Genomic DNA, 20,310 nt, shown 5'->3' on the forward strand with positions numbered 1-20,310 from the left:
CACCACCTACGCAGCCAGCCTCGCCGCACACAGAGCCAGCATCACCTCACCGAGAGCCAGCATCACCACCACCAGAGCCAGCATCGCCACTCATGTTCGATTCACCGGCCACATCTCCGCTTGCAGGTGTGAGAATGAGGAGGCGTCCAGCAGCCAGGCTACGAGCCTTAGACACCTCGTCAGACGACAGCATGGGCCCAGAAGACCGCACCGGGCCCCAGGAAGGGAGCCATCCCACTGTGCCCCAAACATCACAGGCAGCACAGACGGGAGCAAGAGGGCGCCGCAGGTCGCGTGTCCAGAGTCCACCAGCACCCACTGACGGCCATGGTGTCTTCTTGGGGCTCGAGGGCCAAATGTTGAAGCAACAGCGCCTGCAATCAAAGGCAGTAATGTCAGTCCAGAGGCACATGCGGGTGATGAGGACAAGCTTAGTCAACATGGACACAAACATTGGCGGCATGGCTGCGGGCATTCGGGACATGTCCCAGTCAATCCAGCAGTTGTGCAGCAAATTAGATGCTGACATCGAAGCACGGCGCCGGGAACGCCAGAGAAGGGACACTACCAGCAGGGCACTCAACCGTCTGGCAACTGCGACTTCCCTACTTTGCCGGCGCTCTGTGACGATGCAGGAGGGCCTAACACAGTGCTGCAGCGACCTGTCACGGGGGATGGTGCAGGTGACAAGTGCACTAGGGGTGCTATTGACAAGTCAGGCGTCGACAACTGCTGCAGGGGATGCTGCGGAGAGCATCGACACCAGCAGCAGCATCACACCCCCCGTCCCCGAAGCACGCAGGAGCAGCAGGCGGCTTGGGGTTGGCTCTAGTGAGGATGCACAGGCCGTGCAATCCACCACTGCAGCGCGTATGCGCAAACATTGATGTGGCCCTGCTTATCCACTTGCCATTGGGTGACGTAACCCTGGACATACTCATTGTATAGATGGCATATTGCCAGATTGGCCTGTTCATGTGTTCATGGCGTGGTGCCACATTAAACTACGTCATGACTTCTCACGACTCGCTGTGTCCCCTCACTTACTCAGAAATAGTTGCATGTGATCTCTGCCCGTCTCTCTCTCCCATCGATTGCAGTTGGCACTCTAGCTGCGCTGCCCTCTGGCTGGCCTGACTCATCCTCGTTGTCCTCAAAATATGTTAGTTCCACATCTGTACCTTTTTTCGTGGCAAGGTTGTGCAGCATTGCACAAGTGGCAATTATCTTGCAGCAGGTGATGGGTTTGTACTGGCGTGCGCCTCCGCTCTTGTGGAGGCAGCGGAACCTGCTCTTCAGCAGTCCAAACGTGCGCTCCACCACATTGCGTGTAGATTTGTGGGCCACGTTGTATCGTCTCTCACTCTGGGTTGCTGGGTGTAGGTAGGGAGTGAGGATGAATGACCGGCATGCATATGCACTGTCGCCTGGATGAGTAAAAGGGAACCATCAGTTACATGCCTCTATACACTCTGATTTGCAGGTTTCAAGGGGCGTCACTGTTACTTACCCAGCAGGTATCCCTCTCCGAATTCTCCGGCTCTCAGTCGTGTGTAGATCCCACTATTCTGGAAGATGTAAGAGTCGTGGGTGCTCCCAGGAAACTTTGCAACAATATCTGTGATGATGTTCCCTGCATCACAGATCACCTGCACATTGATGGAGTGGGTGGACTTCCTGTTCCTGTAGATGTGCTCTGTGTCAGCTGGAGGACAGATTGGGATGTGTGTACCATCAATACAGCCGATGACATGGGGGAACTGTGCCATGTGATAAAAGTCTGTTTTTGTTTTCTGCAGTGCAGCCTGTGTGTTTGGGAAGCTGATGTAGTGGTGCATTCTCTGCATCATGGCATCCAGGAACTTCCTGAAGAAACGTGACAGGCAACTCTGGGATACCCCACCCACCGCAGCTATCACCACCTGATAACTGCCGGATGCCAACAGATGTAGGCTGCAGAGCACCTGCACATGTGGGGGTATGGCGTGCGCCCTTCTTATTGGCTGGTCCAGGAGTGGGTGAAGGTCCCTGATTAAGTCCATGATGGTTTCGGGGTGTAGCCTGTACCTCTCATGTATCTCTGCATCAGTCAGCTGGAATAGTGTGATGCGCTGTCTGTAGATTTGTTCCTCCCGTCGCCACACCCTCAGTCCTGCTGCCTGTAGACGTAGGCGCCTTGCAATGACGTACATGGCGGCCATGTTGTCCACGCTGTTGCATTTTGGGATTGCTTATGTGCATTGTTGATGGTTACCACCTGCTTTCCATCCGTGTTAATTACCGACTCTTATTTACCGATTTTCCTGGATTTCTTAATTACCGACTGCTCCTACATGTCATTTTCAATTTTTACCACTTCATATTTACCACTTCATATTTACCGATTCGTTAATAATGTATTCGGTAAATATGAATCGGTATTTTAGAATTCGGTAACTATGAATCGGTATTTACCGCCTCATATTTACCGAAAAGTGGTTTTTGGACTCCTACATCTCACTTGTCTGAATACCGGTCGGTAACGGCATATTTACCGAAAATCGGCCGTTACCGACCGGTATTTGGCTACCTACATGAGGCCCTTAGTATTTTAGATCCCGCTGTGGTTAGATTACAGAGCGTTGTAGATAATGTTAGGAAATCTGATATCCCCATGAGACCAGTCTTGAGGAGTTGTGACACTGATGCAGGTGATCAAGAGGCATTTAGATCAAAGACACAATCTCAAACCCAGCTTTGTGAATCTACCCCCACTATTTCCCAAGTAACTAAGGGGCACATGCATCAAGCATTTTACCAGTCGCAAACAGGCCCGTTTGCGACCGGTAAAATGCTATTTCCAATGCTTTAAGCCCAAAGGCATTCCCAAAACAGGTAATCCCAATTTTTGCGATTACCTATTTTGCGAATGTAGTTAGAGAATCACAAATTGTGATTCCCTAATTGCGATGCATCATGCATTCGCAAATTGCATTTTCACAAATTGGAATCGCAAATTACCATCAACTTAAAGGTAATGGTAAGTTGGGCTGCCTTTGAAAAATGCACAAAAAAGCATTTTTCAAAGTGCAATGCAGTGCATACACATTCCTTTAGGGCATGTGTGTGCACCACATGTGCATGCTTACCTTTGTTGGGGGTGCATCAGGGTGGCCTTTTGGCCCCCTTGAATCATTGAGATTACATGCACAATTTGCGAATACCTATTTGGTAATCACAAATTGCGAATGCTGTCCCATTTATTCCTATGGGCCTCTAGGCCCTTAGGAATGAATGGGAAGGCATTCCTTGATTGCGAATCTCAATTTGCGATTTGCAATTAAGGAATGTGTAGGAATCGCAAATATTTTAGCGAAACCTACATGCATAAGGAATAGCGATTCCTTAGTAGTGCTTCCTTAAGAATCGCTATTAAGAAATTGCTATTCCTTATCTTAATGCATGTGGCCCATTATGTGTTAGGGGCTCCATCCAAGGACTAGGGGGGCATGGAGCCTATGGTTCCAAAATTGGCAGTGTATCCAGAACTGAGGTCATTAAATCAACAGGCCCACAGGGAATTGAGGCCGGTGTCAAGCAAAGTAGCAGTAGAAGAGAAGTTAGATCTAACACAGAGGCAAACCCCCAAGCAGATTATAACACTTATGGATCTCCTAATGAGGAGAAACTGGATCTACCACCGGAGTGCTGCCCTTATGCGGCAATCTTAACTAATGCTCCCCATCTACCCGCCAACAAAACTGAGTCCCTCAGTCAATTGAAAATTAACGTTTGCCACTGGCTATCATGCAACACATATTTCTCTAATTCAGGTTTTCATGATATCCTATGTGTTAGAAGAGTGGGATGGGTAGGCCCCTTGAGAAAAGGTATCCAAGGAGATTGCATTGCGGTCAACTGCAGGTCCGCCGATCTTGTGAAACAATTGATTAAGTCCGGGGAGAAGCTTGTGTGTGGGGGCATCGTTCAGTGGATTAATATTGTGCCCCTGGGGTACTTCTACAGGCATCTCATGTATACACGTGTAACTACACCAAGCCCCTGCTGCCAAACCTAGACCCAGCATCAAGGCCACCATACACTCGTACCAACAACTAACAATAGTTTCCAGCCTTTAACTGACCTTGACAGCTTAGATTGACTTATAAGGGGTTGTACTGAATGTAAAAAGAATTCAGCCAAAGAATTAACAAGATACTCTCAGAGGGCTGGATCCTTTAGTGCTAATACCACACTTGATACGCAAATTATTCCATCTCAATGTCATGTTCATCTGGACCATGATTCAAATATTGGTACAGAAGAGCCAGATGAGGGCTCCATGTTACAGGCAAATGTTACTTCAAGATAAACATCAGGTTTACTACCCACCAACCAGTCGTAAGGTTTCTCCTGTTTAAAAATTCAACTGGGCAAGTAATAGGGATTAACTGTCCAGCGCAAATGTGCAGTCTGAGATGATAGCTGCCCACTACCATCAGAAGTACAAATTCTTAATGGAGGAGGTACCCCAAAATAATTCTTCAAATGCAGGTTGTTTGAATACCAAACCTCAGATTTATTATTCATATACAGAAATAGTGTGGATAATATATGACTATCATTATGTTGTCATCAGAATATAAAACATTCAATTTGTTCAGAGCATAATTAATTCACAACCCAATCAATCTATCATTTATAGGTAAACATTGCATCAGAATTGTTCCATCACCATATAGAAACACCAATAGCTGGTTCTTCATTAGGTACGAATAAATAAAAAAAGAGGACCCCTGAGTCATACCAACAGCACACAGATAGACAGACAAGAACAGAACCAAAAATAGGGACAAAATATACTAGTAAATAAACAAATAAAAACAAACATATGTACAAAAAAACAGTTGCTTTACATACATATAGTTAACTAATAATTTCTTCAATACATGTAATTGTTAAACATTAAATATTTTGATGTTCGAGTCTTGTTAGCTGGAAATACGCCGACGTACGTTTCGGTGAACACCTACAGATATGGTTACACCTTCTTCAGAGCTCTAAGCTGATCAATCATTGGGAAAAGAAGGTGGGGAGAAAAGGGGGTGGAAAAATTAAGATGAATTCTGATGCAATATTCATGTGTCTCACCTGAAACAGCGTCGCCGCTCTGAAAGGTTTCTATATTCCACGCAACTCGATGGGGATGCTGCTTTATTTAGGACATAAGCTGGTGCAGTGAACAGTCTATAGTGTCTTCGAGTCCTCCATCTTCTAATTAAACTAAGTGAGTTTCTGCCTTCACCGGTCAATGGGACGCCAGGAACCAGGTACAGGCCTTGTCCTGTTTGAAAGATTCTGCATTGGAGGCACTGCCCCCTTCTCTACCCTCCTTCTTTGAATGTGTTTTTGAATCTGGGCTACATAATTGACACAAATATTTACAATTGTCAATGGTAGGCCCACATCACTCCTTATGTTCAAAATAAATGTATCTGATTAAAATATATTGGCTAAAGCTTTAAAAGTAGTGCCAGCGAGTCAAAACTAAAACAGCAAAAATAAAATTAAAAAAAATATCACACTGCTCCATTCTGGTCTAAAAATAATCGCAAAGTGGAGACTTGAACCCTGTTTGTTGCGACTGAAAATTCTTACGGCAAAGTCTCATGAGAAAAAGAAAATCTGTGCCATAGTCTTGCACAATCCCAACAAAACCTAAAAACTTGCAACACTGGAGTGTACACAAAAGAAAATGCCAAATGTGCGTTACATGAAATTCCACAACTAAGGGCATCATTCCGAGCCCTGTGCTAATAGAGTAAGGCACAAACCAAGTTTGCTCCCATTTTGTAATTAAAAATACTGTGAAAGTAAAGTGATTTGTTACTGCACTGATTTTGCCATGTACAGTTTTTATGGTTAAACTCCATGTCATTCCTAGTTTTGCAACTCAAAGCATGTTGTTTCAACATGTTATCCTCCATGCCAAGGCTCAGAACTGAGAAGGGGAGACTGTTCCCATATTTTGCTCAGAAGCCCGTGACCAGTGCTATTGTATGTTGGCATGCCGAATATCAAGGCTGCATAATCTTGACTTCACCTCATTCCTCTTACATACGTCACCATACACTCCCTGCTCTTTCATGTCACTTTTGACATGTTCTTTGCCAGGCTTGCAATGTTTCTTTTTCACTGCTCCCATTTTTGTTTTCCTCCTTCCTCCCTCACCCCCCTTTCAAGTTTTTCTCTCTTGTTCTGAGTCAAAATCTCATTAGGAAAAAATAGGTGCCATCCCCGAAAATGAGTGCAGTGAGCCTCACCTGCAACCACCGGTTCAAATTAAGCACTAGAGGTATTACTACATAAAATGCAGGTGCACTCATAATGAGGCCTTAAAATGTTGCAAAAGAAGCATGCAGTACACATGGATAATGTATGTAATAGGTCAAATATTCAGGTGCAGCTGCTCCCAAACAGGCATGAGTGTTTAAACTTTGCTAAGTTCATGACAGTTGTTTAAATAGCAAGAAAGCAATCAGTAAAAGATCTGTAACTATAGTCCTCACTAACAACACTAGCCCTCATGGCTGTATTCCAGTGGAAATGTTTAAGAATGTGGAGTTTTACGTACTATACACGAACCTTTATAAACTCAAGCAGACAGACTCACCCCTCTGTCTTCGACGGTGCGGGCAGGAAGGGACCCTCTTTCATACCCTGTGGACATGCCCCATAGTGAGCCAATACTGGAAGGTGGTCGTGCGTACACTTTCGCAGGCAACACACATCACGACGCTCCCGGAGCCCAGGAGGTGTCTCCTCAATATATAGGAACCCACTGATCTTAACCGCGCAATGCAAACATGGGTAACAATAGGCATGATGGTTGCAAAACGAAACATAGCGCAGAAGTGGGGGTCTAGCCAGTCCCCTACCCTCCCCCAGTGGTGTAGGGACATGGATTCCATCATGGTTGCTGAAAAGGCAGTATATATTCATAGGGGATGCCCCAAGAAATGGGCACAGATATGGGGGGCATGGAATAGTTACCGAGGAGACATATGCAAGCCCCCGAGGGAGAACTCGGATTCAGAACTTAGTGAATAGGCATAGGGGGGGACGTACTGGTAGATGGGCAGGCCCAGCTGTGGTCCTGGCTAGAATGCTTACACTTAAAGCAGAGATACTGTACCTGACAATGATTGTAGTGCTGTTTTTGATGTGGAATGATACTATGTATACTGATGTAAGGATTCGCAAGGTATGCAATGTCACAGATTGTTCTTTATATTATAAGAAAACCAATAAAAAGTTTTTGAAAAAAAAAAGAATGTGAATTTCATGTCATCACCATGTTTCTCTTCGGAACTGTATGATCACTCAATTCATAGGCCTTAAAGATGAGTACTAGGGGATTGCTATGAAGTTACTATTTTCGACATGGTCTCTGCCGCAGTTACAGGTTGATTAGTAACCAAAGTAGTTGGAAAGCTGGAATGTAGAATGTGATAAATGTTTATTTATTACAAGGACTTTTAAAGGATATCATGCTTTTGGCTTAAAATGAAGCAGCATTTGTTGACGTCTCTAAAGTAACTGCAAAGCACAATTCAACACAACACAATACTATAACAGTAAGAATCAGAACAACATATGAAAAACACAGAATGGCATAACAGAACACAACGGGTCTGTGTCACGATGAGCTGTTGTTTTAACCGTGTTTGTTGTGTTGCATTGTGTGTACGTGCCTGCATTGCGTAAGTGAATTATTTTAACTCAATATTTCCGAGTCAGTGTATTAATTGAGACACCACAGCTCAGAACCAGGACGGGGCAAAATTCTCACAGTTTCCAAGCTGTAATGTCTTAAAATCAAGCCCTAACTCAGAGAAATTGTGGGTTAAATTAATTCACTTTACCTACTGAAGGCTATTAAACAGGCTGGTACTCTGCAGGGAGCCAGAATAGCCCATCATATACAGACCCAAAACAATCCAAAATAATGCAACATAACAAATACAGTACAAAATATCAGCAACAATGCAATGCACTGTGCAAAGCATCACCATCTGAAACAAAATGCAACACAATAGGTCAAAACATCAACATAATCTCAAATTAAACCACAGCAACACAGAGCAGAATAACGCTGTAGCACAGCACAATATAACACAGTAACACACTTGCCAAACAGAATGATGGCACAACAGAACTCAACAAAAACGCCAACCATATATACTGCAATACCACAATCGCTCACTTTACAACATCACAACAATGTGAGACAACTCAAGAAAAACAGAACTAAAGCAATGACAGAATAGCATCATACCAGAATACAAAAAACACAATTGCAAATTTGTTGTGCTATGTTGTTGGTGGTCGCACTGCTAGTGTATTGTGTTGGAACGTATCGTTGCATTTGTACTGCATGTTGCGTTGTTATTTCATTTTTCTTAACTGTTGTCATTGTTTTGTTGGTGCATTTGGTGGTGAATTGTATTGAGTTATTGTGCTTCCTTTTTTTCATATTATTGTTGTTCTGTTGTTTTTTTTATGTTTTCTTGTGTTAGTGTGCTGTGTTGCTGTTTTTGTGGTATGTTATTGCGATATGGTGTTGCATGTTTTTTGGTGTTTTTTTACCTCACCTACATTCTGTCTGCGGAATATGCACAAATATTACAGTTACACTTCACAACCACCATATATCTGCTTCTATAATAGAATGGTAAAATGTGTTTGTACCAAGCCACTTCCTACATACCAGCAAGGATTTGACATTGCACCCATCAACACGGTTTTATGTTCCAGTCCAAGATGCAAATACCACTGAGTGAAATCCCATATCAGGCAGCGAGGGCACCAGCCGACTTGTCCGGTTGTGACGTTATCGGAGAAATACCTATGAACCTATATGTGAATAGAACAATATTGCTTGTCCCATTTTGCAGTATGCCTGGCAGCACATCTGAAGATAGCTGGAATATCACTCATGATTGATATTTGAGCTGAATGGCTGACGTGTCCTTCATAAGGGGCCCTTAGAGGAATATGAAAGAAAGAAAATATCTGGTTAAGGTGTGGGAACTTGATGGATTGCAAAGGTTAATGGATTGAATGACAGGCTTCAGAGGATATGTCTTTGAGGAGCATCTTGTACGGTTCTGAGCAATATCGTCTGCCTGATGTTAATATAGCTGATAATAGGGTCGTGACAAGCATGTCAACCATGATAATGGGAATTCCTGTGAAAGGGAGCAAATGCATGAAAGGCGAAAATAAAGCAGCGCACTGTAATTTAAGACAGGCTAAACTTACAGGGGGGATTTACATTTCCACCTGAATGTAATGGTGTGCTTTTTCGTCCACGTACATTCCCAGACGTATGCCTTGAAGGTGTGCCACGTGGAGCTTTCCAAACTTTCTTTCAGGACGGCCATGATCTCCTATGGCCTCCTATTTCTACAGTACGCAGATCTACATAGCGTACATTTAGGACAAGGAGAAAGGAGCCTGGATGCAAATGCACACTTTTTTCTTTTTTTAGCTCTCCGGAAAACCTTCTTCCCTGTGGAGAAACACCTTCCTCTACAACTACCCCCACCCTTCAACACAACGTACACAAGCCCATTGCTGGAGTAACGTTTTGGCCATCTTCATGGTCGAAAGTACATAAATACCCACAAATTAAGATGTTTAGTTATTTATGTGTTTTTATGTGTGCTGTGGAGTGCACAAATGCTAATGGCATCCTGACGTTAACAACAAACCTATACAAATAGCACTGCATCCTAAGGTCTTAAAATAAGGGATTTCCTAATTCTAGTAAGAACGATCAAAGTATATCTCCTTACCAAATATTATAAATTTATGGCTGCAACAAAAATAGGCTGTGGCAGAGCAGCACAACCTCTGCCGACAATGTTGATAAAACTTTGATGGATACAAGAAGGGCTTAAGTTGTTATGGTGCTTAAAACAGAAACACATGCGCTGGAAACCAATGCAGACTATGTATGGTGCATGTCGAAGCAGATTCAGATGAAAATGGGCCAGACTGTTTTGGATCAACTTGAGTTAGTGAACAGAGTAAGGAAGAATGCCCAGGTAAAGTGCATGACAATAATCCAAACAGGCTTCTATTGTGGCCATAGCGATTGAAAAATAAGAAGACTGGGGTAAAAAAGAAAGACTTTTCCTCAACATATTCAGCTGTCAAAAGCAGGAGGATGCCTGGATGCCAGTTTGTCAATCTGAGTCTGGAAAGAGAGAGTAGAGTCAAACACAAACCTGAGGTTTTTTACTGTGTTTGTGGGTACTGGAGGTTGGGCAAAAGAGCCTGGCCGCCTATCAAGAGTCCAAAAGAACACAGAGCCTGTCAGAATCTGTACCTCCATTTCATCTGAATTGAGCCTCAAGCCTCAAACTATTAAGCAACACCCAGACTGCTGTGCTTGTAGACCTAAACAGTAATCCGTGGCTGTCAGAGCTCCAGAGCCATTCAATGTAAGGATGATTTCAGTGTCATCCGCATAACACATGCAAGACAATTGAAAATTCTTGATTAAGACTGCAGTGGGCGCAGCATGCAGATTGAACATCATTTGGCTAAGGGAGATTTCTAGCCACAATGGAGTAAATGGTGTGAAGAGCAATGTATTGAGCAAGTGACTTGCAAAAATCTAATGACAAAGGTCTCTTATTCTGAAAGACAGATAGACTAGAAATCTCTTCTAACCTGCTCTCTTGAAGCATTATTGCTAGCCACAAAATGAGGAGAATAAAATACAGAGCAATGCTGTCTGAGTTTTCACACACTTACCATACCTTGTAATGCTCTTTCCGTTCTGTGAAACCTACTACTGCTGGTTTCTCTACAATAGTAAAAAACACATTCGCACTTAAAAGGAATCCTTTTGTGAATTCCTGAAAGGCATAAATGAGCTATTTTCACCTCTCGATGTGTGTTTATGGCTATAAATACCTTTGTGAAATGGGCGCATACGCATTTATTCAGACAAATCTTTTCACGATCCATTGATCCATTCTATGATGTATTTTATGTTACATTCCTGGCTGTGGTTTATGCGGTTCTAATGGGTATGTCTGATGAGAATCCTCCATGATGCAGTGAGGTATTTCTAGATGTTACTAAATTCAATTTATTTATTCCAGCTTGGAGTTGAAGAGCTATTCTGAGGCTTCTGTGTATGTTATCTGTAATAGATAGTTGTGTGGCAGCAGTTGCCAGGCATAGAGTGGTTCTAGAATGCTGGGTGTAAAACTGGCATGTATGTACAGGAGGAAGACTGTAGACGTTACCACGTGCTCTCCAATAAACATGAATTTTTAAATATTTTGTGTCCTGTGTTTCCCTACAAATTAGTGACGATGGTACTTTCCTACGAGTTGCAAAACCATCATCTTGGCGCGGACTCTGCTTCGTATCGGCATTACAGATTGTTAGAGATGAGTCCTGTTCCTTGTGCCTCTTTGTGCTGGGCAATTTCCTCGATGGATGAGTGAGAGTTTTTAATTTTATAATTGAAGTAATTGAGGCCCGTTCAAGGGGGAGACCAAGTGACCGTTGATGTAAGGCATGCGCGAGCCTAAGGCATGAGACGTAGTACTGTGAGCATGGCTGTTGAAGCAAGACGTGTACGAGCAATACATGATTATTAGTTGGTGCGTGTTGCCAGGATACGCCTTTATTTTTACACATGGGCGGGCCGCATTTTTATACTTCACAGGATGCTAAAACGTTCAGAGACTCAACGTCGTGCTACTTTGTTGAGGCCATTTTGGATTTGGACTGACGCATGCAATGTTGTGCTGACAGTTCTGCTGTTAGTTGATTACAGTGAGGGCACACTGTGCATTTTAATTTTTGCAGCGTAGTTACTGGATATAGTGTATTGTAAGTGGATGAAAATCCCTTCTGTGGCTTTTACCAATTTATAAGTGATTTCCCATGCACAGTGTTATCTTTGGTGTACACTAAGGTTGAACTATGTGCGCCCAAACATTTTTGCTAATGCTTCCTCTACATTTCCTTCCAGTTCTGGGAGAACCCCAAATGAAATGGCCTCAATGGAAGGAATATTTCCTTAATTACATCGGAGCTATAGAAGAAAAAGATCCAGAAGAGTTTTCTGCATCTAGAAAGAAGAAGATCCTATTGCACTGTTTTGACCCAGAAGGTTTGCATGTGTATGGTCAGATGAAAAAAAAATTCTATTAAAGCAAAATTCTCTTATTGTGGTGTAACTTAATAGACAACAAATGGTTAAGTTAGTATCTTAAAAGTCAGACTCAGAACATGAGGAACATTTGAGTGAATCTGAATGTGTGTTGTATGTCTGTCATTCAGTGCTGAGCATAGATATCACATCTAAGAATAAACCATTGTGTGCTATAAGAATTGGGGGCATTGAGATTTTTTGTGGTTGATTCTGGGTCACCTTATACTGCAATAAATAAATCGTATGGAAAGAGACATTTTTGGAAGAGTTGGGCAATACTTTAGAGGAAACTGACATACACCCTGTGACACTTTCCTGAGAAACAATTCCCATCTTGGGTTACAGAACTTTGAGCTTTGAATTTTAAGGGACGATAATTGTAGGAAATTGCATGTGGCTGAAGTAGGAGCTTCAATTCTCAGCTGGATGGATCAGAGATCCTTAGGTATCAAGTTAGATCCTACTAGTAAAGATCAAGTACTGTTGTTTGAAGACCCTGAAAGGGAATTGATAGAGAAACTTAAAGAAGATCTTCCTGATTTATTTTCAGGCACTGTGGGAAAATTGAAGGGGTTTGTACACAAGATCATGCTCAAGGACAAAGCCATTCCAGTCAACCACATTGTTAGGAACATTCTTTTAAATGTCAAAGATGAAGTTGACAGCAAATTGTTGGAATTGAAAACTAAGGGTATTACCAAACAGGTGGAGTGTGCTGAGTGTCTTGCAACATTAGTAGTTGCTAGGAATGCTAATGAGATGGTAAGGCTCTGCATTGACTTATGTGAGCTGAATAGGAATATTGTGGTTGACAAATTTGCCTTGCCAAGGTTTGATGAATTGTTAGCCAACACGAAAGGGGTTAAGTGTTTCTCAAAAACTGATTTGAAATCCGTCTTACCATCAAAAAACCCTTATTCAGAGAGTACAGCATTTATCAATTCATTTGGGTGCTAGGGATTCATTTGTATGCCATTTGGGTTAGCGTCTACCGCAGCAGTATTTCAAAGGATGATGCATAGGTTATTGAGAAGACTTACTGATGTGGTTTACTTCCAAGATGATATCTTGATAACAGGAAGCAGCAGGAAAGAGCATGATGGTAGGTTGCAGGCCATGTTGTGGAAGTTTAAGACCTTTGAATTGACTGAAAGAAGTATACATTTTAAAGACAATTTGTGACCTATTTAGAAAATGAGGTAAGTGAAGATGGAATTTCACCCAAAATAGAAATTGTCAGTTAATAAGATAGGCTCCTGACCCTACTTCAAACTGATGTCAGGTCCTTCTTTGGTCTGACAGAATTTTACCCTAAATTTGTGCGGAACTTTGCTTAGAAAACTTTCAATTTGAGACTGTTGCTGAAGGTGCGCCAAGAATTAGATTGGAATGAGGTATTGCAAAATAAGTTCCAGAGTGATATTTGCGCTGCCATTCCCCCAAAAGGGTATACTACAAATGCTCGCACTATACTAACCGCTGATGCTAGTGGTAAGGGTCTAGTAGCGGTCTTATCACAAATCCCATGTGGGGAGGATAATGCCCTGTAACATTTGCGTCACATTGTTTGTCCTCCTCAGAGTAAAATTATTCAGTCACTGAGAAAGAAATGCTGATTTGTGTAGGGGTAAAAGAAAAATGTAGGCAATACCTGAGGGATTCGAGTTTCTTGTTGCACACTGATCACAAGCCATTAGTCAATGTGTTGATGACTGAGGGCTCTGCAAGAACTACTCCCCGCATTGCTCGGATGTCTTTGTGACTGTTGGATTACACCTATGAAGTTGAATATTTGCCTGGTCATAAAACTAGAGTAGCACACTATTTGAGTAGAACCCTGTTGCAAATGCAGAAATAGACTTCCAATAAATGAGAAGAGTAAAGTGTTGCAAGTGTGGATTGTGAGGCTATTGCTATTTCAAAGGAAGAATCATTGTCTAGTTATCAGGAAGGTGAGGTGTTGAAAACTCTATTGGATTATGTTTTTCAGGGATGGCCTAGCAAAAATAAACTCAGCAGTGAAAGTAAGACGTTCTGGGGACTTAAGGAGGAGTTGTCTATTTCCAGTTTGGGATTCCTATTTAGAGGGGAAAGAGTGGTTCCACCTTGTAGTCTCAGGCTAGTGTTTTTGCATATATTGCATGAAAGACAACAAAGAATAGTAAAACCCAAAAGGAGGGTTTAGACTTTATATTGGTGGCCAGGATATGGGGACATTTGTGAGAATGTGTAAACAAGGTGCTAATGCCGATAAATCACAAGTGACGTTCAGGCCTCCATTAGGTATTAGTAAAATACCTATCACATCATTGTAAACCTTAGCTATAGACATTCTGGGTCTGATATTGCACTGCAGTGGTGAGCCTAAGAATATCATTGTTCTTTTATATTTGTATTCTAAATTGTAGGCAACAGTGACCCACAATTCATAGCTGAAAAATTAAAGAGTGTTCTCAATAGAAATGGTATCCAATTGAAACAACTGCAGTATATCATCCTGCAAGGAATGGAGCTGTGGAAATATTTAACCGAGTTATCATGGGAAGCATTCAATCTGCCATCAATGCTGGTGGGACTTGGGAGAAACAATTGTGTAAACTGATTTGGGCTTCTACCTATGGTAACTGGGTATAACCCATTTGTGATCTTAGAAGGGCAAGAACCATTTACAAAAGACAACAATGTGTGGCTGTCTCAAGAGTATCAAAGGAAATGGTCCCCTGAGGTAGTTAGAAGCAATCTGGAGAAAGCACATAAAACCTTTAAAAAGTGTTATGATAAGAAGCATGGTGTGAAAGAAGTTGTTCAAAAACGTGCGTGTAGAGTTGGAGAAGAAAGTTGAAAAGGAAGTAGAACATTTTCCAATCCATTTCAAGTGAGAGAGATGTATAAATGTTCAGCCTAACCGAGTGATGGAAGAGTTTGGCACTTCGGCGAACTGTCAAGATGTAAGATCATTTCTTGGGATAAAGTGATAGAAGAATGTGATCAATCAGATAGACCTAAGTCATGGTTGTGGGAAGAAGAGATTGGTATGATGCCCCAAGTTAACTGGTGTGCTGTGCATTTCCAACCTATGGATGTAGATTCTTATGATACAGAACAAACATCTTGCAGTAGTAGCGATGGAAATTCATGCAGTTTTGAATGTGTGCTGACTGCTGAAATAACAAGAAAATCTGTTGAATTGCAGAGGGCTGTAACAAAAGCTACTACCACTCAGTATTGAAGAGCAACTACTCTTTCTGCAAAATTTAAAGATTTAGGTGTGGCAATGGTGAAAATGTGCTGTCCTATCTTATAACTATTAATGATGCTATTGGAAGTATTAACTATCCATGATGCTATTAGAAGTGTTATGTATGTTAACTATCCATGATGCTATTAGAAGTGTTATGTTTGTTCTACACACTGGGGATATTGTTCCTCTTCCTTGTGTTTATGTGCAAATACTTTAGTAACACAAACAAGTATTGTAGGTTATTCTGTTTACTATTTATAATTTGATGTTATACTTAGTGTATTGACAAGTTTTATTTTGCTTTCTATTTATATATTTGTATTTGTATTTACTCTTTATAATTTGTGTTATGAACTATTTGTTATGATAAAAATTGGAAGACGTGGTATCTGAAGTAAATAGTGTTGTGGCAGCAGTTGTCAGGCATAGAGCAGTTCTAGAATGTTGGGTGTAGAACTAGCATTTTATGTACAGGAGGAAGACGTACCTGCGGATGTTACCACTTGCTCTCCAATAAACCTGACTTTTGGAATATTACGTATCCTCTGTATGTCTACAATTTGTGTTTTGTATCTGTGTTTTTTGTTTTGTGGTGTGGAGTTCACGTACTACCTCTCTGTGTTCTACAGTTTTGCAGCATGTCATAATAATTCTCCAACAGTAAAACAATCACTGCACAGATTTGTAAAATGGACGGCTTGCACAACTCAATAAAATACATGGTCTATTCAATTACATTAATTTGCAACATTAAAAATTACAATGAAGGTTTCTTTCAGTAGGAGCACACTGAAAGATACCAACACAAAGATATCTTCATGGGATTATATTGCTCAGAAATGTTGTGATCCCCAAAGGTAACAAGTTAGGACATGTGGCCTAATCATAAAGATCTGAGATTGAGGCATATGGGTTTAGCACTCACTACAATAGTTAAAAGTAATGCCCATAATTCATTTTATCTAGTAGTTGTCTGTCACTTAAGTATTATAGTGTTACTTAATCAGATAGCGGTCTATTTACCTGACACTATGAGTAGGTAAAATACAGGTCTATAGGTGTACGCTGAACATTTATTTCCATTATTTTTATTTACACTACTTCAGGGCGATTTACATAGAGTTGTTATTTATCCTGGTCTAACTAATTTGGACCACCTTATTTATATGCAATTGTTTGACCTGTCGTTTGTTGCCACTGATTTCGGATTTCATCCTTAGACTTTCATGTATATAGATTTATGTTCCAGAGCTAATGGTTAGTAAACTAGGTATGTTATTATAGAAATAGTTACATTCTGACGCAGTTAAATCCAAGGATTACAAAGAAGTGTTAAGGATTTGCATTTTATTGGTAAGGGTATGGGAAAGAGGTGTTCCTCATGGTTATATGTCATGTGAATCTCTGGAAGAGCTATCACTCCACCAATCCGAATACCCAACTATTCATTCATCATGAACATCATCATTGGACATTATTAGAATCAATAAAAACATAATAATAAAAGTCAAAACCAGGCATTTTTTCTAGCATGTTGTGATTAAATGTTTGCTCACAGTTGTGGAAACAATTCCCCACTACATATCTTTTTCTAGCGTTCAAAGTGCACCTAATGTAATTAATCACTACATAGCAGGTTGGTTCGGGTCCCGGATGATGTAAAAATATCATACCAATTTTATGTTGGCTGATATTGGCTGCTTGTAAAATCAGGGCCCAAAAACGTTTCTGACATATGTGCAGAGGAATTGCCACAAGGGCATTTGTAGAGCTTTAGAAACCAAATTTCCTGCATAGGAAATGCAAACAGAAAGTGCAACCTTTTAAATCAAAGATACGTTAGGCAAAGTCTTTATTGGGAGTTCCAAATTAGAGCTAAATAGGGATCCACCTCAACTGTAGTAGACAGAACAGAGTACAGAGCAAGCAATTCTCACCTTAGCAGAAAAATGTAAAAAACTGGCATTTTACAAGGTCTTTTGATACAACATCTATTTTCTCATTCTCAGGTTTTGTAAAAAACGTAGGAATCCCTAAACTAATACATGGGTGTTTCATAGAGGTAAGCAATGGAATTGCTAGCATATTATTTAAAGTAAAAAAAAAATCTTTGATGACTGCCCTCAAAAAGCTAGCTTTTGGCTTTCATTACATTTTAAGCCATAACTGCAATAGACATACTTTGATAGCATCTTCCAGATAATATTATCCCACCTCAGAAGGGCATATCTGAGTAGCTGAGTCTGGTGGAATGGCTACTAGTCTATGTATAACATTATTATTTACTCTCTGTAGGGCGTCACTTTAATATACCTCCATGTGCATGCCCCCTGTTGCCCCACAGAGATACAAATTGGTCCTATAAATTTGTAAAATCTCTTTCACTGCATTAAAGTTAACCTTTGAGGCAAAATTGAAGACCAAGTCAACAACTCTGGTAATTTGTGTGTTCTTAGATTAAGTTAGTGGCCCATGTTGATACAGTGCAAAATGGATTCTCAAATTATGTGAAGCTTTTAACTTTAATGACACAAACTCCCCCAATCGTGGAAGACTTTGATTTCACGTTATTGAGGGTTCACTCATGATAATGAATTTTTTTTATAAATTTGTTTTAGGTCTAAGTCATTAATGAAACGTACGTAAGAGTCAAGCAGACTTTGTAACCCATTTGCAGTCCTCGAAATAAGGCTCGAATCATCCAGCTATAAGAGGATTGTAACCGGTCATTTCCCCAATTGTAGCATGTCTTTCCTAGTGGTACTCAAGTACCTCTCCACCCCGTTGATGTAAATTAAAAACAAAAAATAGGCCATAACACAAACCTGACAAGCCCCAGATTTAGATTTTCTAACACAGGGACATTCTCCGTGTGGCCCATAGTGGGCCCTAGCAGATGTCTCCCAGTGTGTGCATCTGAGCAAGATGATTAATGCTTTCTCCATTCCCATGTTTTCCATTAGGTTCCACAATTTGAATCAATTTACTCATCCAAGTTACAGGAGAGTTCCATAAACTGCATATGAATGGCACCTCTCCCAGCTTTGACATACTTTCCCATTAGAAGGTAAAGTCTAGGGCATTGCTCTACAGTTCCAACACACAGGCAAAAGTTATACTGTACTTTAGAGTGGACCTTGTTTGCCTTTGCGCATATCGTCAGTCTTGAAAGAAGTCTGTTTAAGATTTTGGTGGTAGAATCTAATAGAGAGATTGGGCGGTACAACAGCTGGCCATATTCCTGTCACCTTTTTTAAAGAAAGGCACCATAACTGCCTTCTTCCATGATGCTAAAGATGCTACACTTGGATCAGTTATGGCTGCTATGGCTATGCTTGTAAGTTTTGGGGCCGAGGGTGATAGTCTCTTTAAAAAAAGTTCATAGGGGGTCTGTTCATGCCTGGGGGTTTTCCAGAGGGACTGTTCTTAATTCTTGGAATTATTTTGTCCATATCAATTGTGAGGCTAAAGCAGAAGCCTGATCGCATATTCCTTCACCCTGAGCAGATTAATCAGTTGTAATATGACCAGACTCAAAATCATTTGAAAAGTGCTCAGTTCAGATGTCGGCAGAGATTAGACTCTAAGACTTTGGTGGTTAACAGTAAGTCAAAAAGGGAAGTGAACCACTCTCCAGAATGCACTAGTGTTCTTTAAATTCCCGGCTGTTATCACATCTTCCAATCCCTTGCATCTTATCTCTTCCTTTCTCACAATTACTACACTCTTATAGGTACCCATCGCAGCTTTTATATCAACCGTTGGCCCTGGACATTTTGTTTGAGCTAATTTAAGCTGGTTATGTGGGTCTGTGCATTCTGTTTTACACCATTGGGGCAACTGGTCTCTCTGGTTCCAATTATTGGAATGTTATACTTTTTAAGTCATTCTTTTTATTACAATGTACTCTTATCTTTCAAATTCAGATGGTGATCTTTCTTGCTTTATATTTTGACTTTTCTTACTGTTTGCACTGCGTGGATACTTTACTCACTGCCACACAGCAAATCTGTGTGCTCTCTGCTTCAGCTACCAAGTAGTTGATCTAGTGTTAATTTAGTGATTATTGTGGTTTACACTGACAAGTTAATGTTCTTATTCCTTGAGATGGACAACTGCCGACCCCAAATAATAATCAATTTTCTTACAAAAATTTGTTCTTTGGGTAAGTCTGAAACCTGCCACAGCAAGTTAGTTGCTTCCTGTCAAGATTGTTATATGTTACATGCAGTTCAGATGATCAAGCCCTGCTTAGGGCGAATCAGAAATTCATTGTTTCTAAGTTGAAATATTACATTTCCCCTAAATGAATTTCCCTGAAATAGACATAATAGTGTGCCACAAGAAATGTTCTCCTCTGTATTCCTTTTTTTGATAAAGCTAACTTTGGCAGATGGAGATATTCTGTCCCAGCTTATTCCATTTGGAATTCATTGCCTTCATCACTACAACTGGTGACATGCCACCTTTCATTCCAGAAAGGCTCAAAAACAAGATATTTTCATGATCTCTCCTCCTGTTCTTTGCACAGTTCTCCAACTAGTGCCAAGAGACACTTAGGTGTAATGCACTTATATAAATCTCAATTGCAAATACACATATACAAATGAGATATATTTAGGTTTGTAATCATAACAGTTGATTTGTATGTTTATGTGTTGCTGTCTAGTAAAAGAATACAAGTACACAATGGCGTTTGAATTTGCACTTATAAAGATTTAATCCAGGACAATTACTGGGAAAAGAAAGACATCAGACTTCTTTTTACATTGTGATTTGGTGAGCATTCTGTTTCAGGCTCATTGTTACAATAAATAACGGCCCGCATCTTCTTGGTTGGAGT

General features: G+C 40.9%; 1 protein-coding gene across 7 annotated transcripts in view; it reads left to right on the forward strand.

The window, feature by feature from the left end:
• Nucleotides 1–20,310, forward strand: part of LOC146867489 (heparan sulfate glucosamine 3-O-sulfotransferase 1-like) — a 604,489-nt gene that overhangs the window by 543,890 nt on the left and 40,289 nt on the right. For 2 of the 7 annotated variants that reach the window (XM_085606182.1, XM_085606181.1), the window contains exon 4: nt 12,044–12,184. The exons of the other annotated variants lie outside the window; for them this stretch is intronic. The gene's annotated coding sequence lies outside the window, so the exon portion shown is untranslated. The remainder of the gene's footprint in view (nt 1–12,043; nt 12,185–20,310) is intronic. 7 annotated transcript variants of the gene reach the window in all.

This window comes from Triturus cristatus, chromosome 1_2, assembly GCF_964204655.1.
Source record: "Triturus cristatus chromosome 1_2, aTriCri1.1, whole genome shotgun sequence".
NCBI lineage: Eukaryota > Metazoa > Chordata > Amphibia > Caudata > Salamandridae > Triturus > Triturus cristatus.